The sequence below is a fragment of the Cryptomeria japonica genome, chromosome 1, assembly GCF_030272615.1.
Source record: "Cryptomeria japonica chromosome 1, Sugi_1.0, whole genome shotgun sequence".
NCBI lineage: Eukaryota > Viridiplantae > Streptophyta > Pinopsida > Cupressales > Cupressaceae > Cryptomeria > Cryptomeria japonica.
Window position 1 is genome coordinate 550,037,127 of NC_081405.1, and position 3,441 is coordinate 550,040,567.

Here is a 3,441-nt window from a genome sequence, read left to right on the forward strand (position 1 = left end):
TCATGTTAGTTCTTTGTTTCTATTGTTTTGATTATTTATTGTAGTCGAATTAGGTGTTTCAAGTGTGTGTATGCGTGCGCGTGTGTCCGTGAGCATATATGTATATGTGTGTGTGTGTGTGCCTGTGTGTGTAATATATATACATATACATATATACATATATATATTTATATGTATATGTATATGTGTATATATATGTGAATGTATACACATATATGTATATATATATATATATATATATTATATATATGTTATATATATACACATATATATACACATACATATATACATACATATATATATATATACAAACATATATACATACATATACATATGTTGTACATATATATACATACATATACATATACATATACATATACATGTACATGTATATATATATATATATACATGTACATGTATATGTATATGTATATGTATATATATGTATGTATACATATACATAAATATATGTGTATGCGGGAAAAGTGGGCGAATAAAACTAAATATATGAAAATATTTCTAAATACTAGTCCACACACACACACAGGACTTCTTGATGCAAGCTATAGAGTAACGTATGTGTTACTCAGCTTCCCAAGGAGGGTCCCATGGTTCTCTATCTCATAATGTCCCTCAAACCAACATTTTTGCTCTCAGATCACTGAGCAAAATGGTTTAGGGATGGCAAATATGAGAACGAGAGATGCTTTTGCTAAATTTAGTATGAAATAGATGTGAAGCTATGTATGATGCTAAAAATGCAATAAACTAAATGATAAGATGACAAGATTAGTATGAATACTATCCTAGCATACTATATTTAGTCTTTGATTGAGCTAAAATGATAAAGGAAGTACTCTAACATGCATATTTAGTCTAATTCCTGATCTAAAAGAGGCTAAATGATGAACATATATGAAATGAAAGCTTGAAAGAATTTGAGCATAAGTATAATGCTTCAAATTTGAAAGATGATTGTTTAGAATGGAGGAATGAGGGCTCTATTTATAGCATAAACAGGGCAATAGATGGTCAAGATTGAATGGTTTAATCAAGGGCCAGGTTTGAAAGTTGGGGATCCATGTGCACAATTGGCACCAGTGAAATGGTGACAAGTGTCAACATAAGATTGGGTTGAAAGAAGGGGTTGGAGGCATTAAAGGCCTGAGAAGACCTCATGGTTATCTAAAGGCTAAGGGTCAAGTCTAAGTTAGGCTTACCCACTAGATTAGGAGTTAATCCAAGGATAAACCTTTGTGCAAATGATTAAGAGATAATCATGGTCAAAGCATTAAAGGCCTGATGAGACCCTTGGGTTGGATAGAGGTTGAGTCAAAACAAATGTTTTAACCATGTGGGAAGGTTTGAATTAACCATTAATGGTTATTGGAGACTTTAGGGATTAAGTGGTTGAAGGTTGGAAGCCTTTAATGGTTTTCAAAGACTTTAAGGGTTTTAGTGGTTGAAGGTTGAAAACCTTCAATGGTTATCAAAGACTTTAAGGTTTTTGAGAAGTGACTTCCCTTTGCTTAGGGATGTGACAAAGTTTAGGGGAGGGTTAGGTTAATTAGAAGCGATTAGAAGATTCTAGAAGGGATTAGGAAGGGGTTTGGGATTTTGCAAGTGGATGGAGGGATAATAGGATTTAATTGAATTAAATGATTTTATTCAATTTGGTTGTAATTAAATAAATTTGATTTATTTAATTTAGGATAACTATTTAATTAAATTTGAATTTAATTAAAAGTGGATAGGGGGATTTAATTGAATAAAATGATTTATTCATTAAATGGATATAGTGAATTTAATTTAAATAAATTGAATAATTTATTTAATTAAATAGAAGAATGTGGATAATTTAATTAAATTGAATTTAATCAAATAGAAAAATGAACATAAAATATTCATTTAGAAATATGGTCATTTTTATTCGTCTACAATATGTATACATATATTGCTGGTAAACAGATTTGTTGCTTTAAGAAATTTTCTTGAAAAACTCTGTTTTGCCCTGTAATTAGCAACAAAGCGTTCACAACAGTTGAAGAATCACAAAGAAATGGTAATTCTTCTCTACGTTTGAGAGGGGCAGCTCCCTCGTATAATGGGGGTATGTGGATTTTTCAAAAAGAATAATTAAAAAACGAACAATATAGAAAGATTGGATGCCATATAGGTTATGAATCTAGATTAAAATAAATTCCATATAATCAAGTTTGAGATACCACAACTTGAAATAAACTTCTTCACATTCAATGTTAAAGGGAAAGCATTAGGTAATCATCAATTAAACATAAGAACATTGATAATAACCCATGAGAATAAGTTGAACACACATCCAAAATTGATCTCTATTTCTTAATTGCTTAAATAACACTATCCAAGTCTCAAACTTTCAATCTCATCCCATACTTTTTTTCGATAAGACTTGAGCCTTTTATTCTTAGTCTGATATTGACTTCTCACCTGGTTGACAACTAGTTCAACATCTCCCATAACTTGCAACTTCTTGATTCCTTTTTCTTTGGCAAATTCTAAGCCTAGAAGAAGAGCTTCATATTCTGCCATATTATTGGTAGTATCAAATGCAAGCTTGTAGGCTTTAGGAAACTATTCCCCTTAAGGAGATATCAACACCACACCAGCACCTGAACCGAAAAATGAAGAACTTCCATCAAATTGCATTACCCAAAGTTCTGAGGATATGTCAGGAGCTAGAATTTCAGGTACATTCTCCTTCTTTGATGAGATCATATATGTACCTGGGCCAGTCTCAACATATAATATTTCAGCTCTTGGATCATCAGATTTGAGAACTATGTATTTGGCTTGGGGTTCTGGGTCCAATCTAACTTTCTTGTTGCCAAGAGGTATCAAGGCATGTGACCAATCTAATTGAATCTCTCCACCCAAATCTTTACAGAAACTACGGCTTAAGAGCATACCATAGCTGACTGGAATATCGGCAACCAAGATGTTAAGTTTCAACTTCTTTCGAGGGTGAGCAGCTAAAACAACTTGAGCATCCTTAATTTGTCCGGCCAAGGGTACTTGCTTTGATTCCATTGAGAACACTTTACCAGTAGGTTTATTTAAAGATAGGCCTAGTGCATGAGCAACTTTGGAAGGCATTACGTTATCAGATGCACCAGAATCTATAATATAGTTACTCAACTTACAACCTGCAATGTATAAGGAAATATAGAAAGGATCTGGCTTATTAGAAAAGAAAGTAGCAACAAGAGATGATTCCTTTGAAATGAACCCCTCTTTCTCATCCTCATCAAAATTCTCTCCTAATTTTTGATGTACGTCTGAGTGAGGTTGCTTGAAATCCTTTTTGATACAATGCACCAATTTATCCAATTGCTGCGGATTCTTCTTAAGATACTCAAATTGAGAAATTTGCACCTTAGTCTTTTTACAATATTCAATGAAATC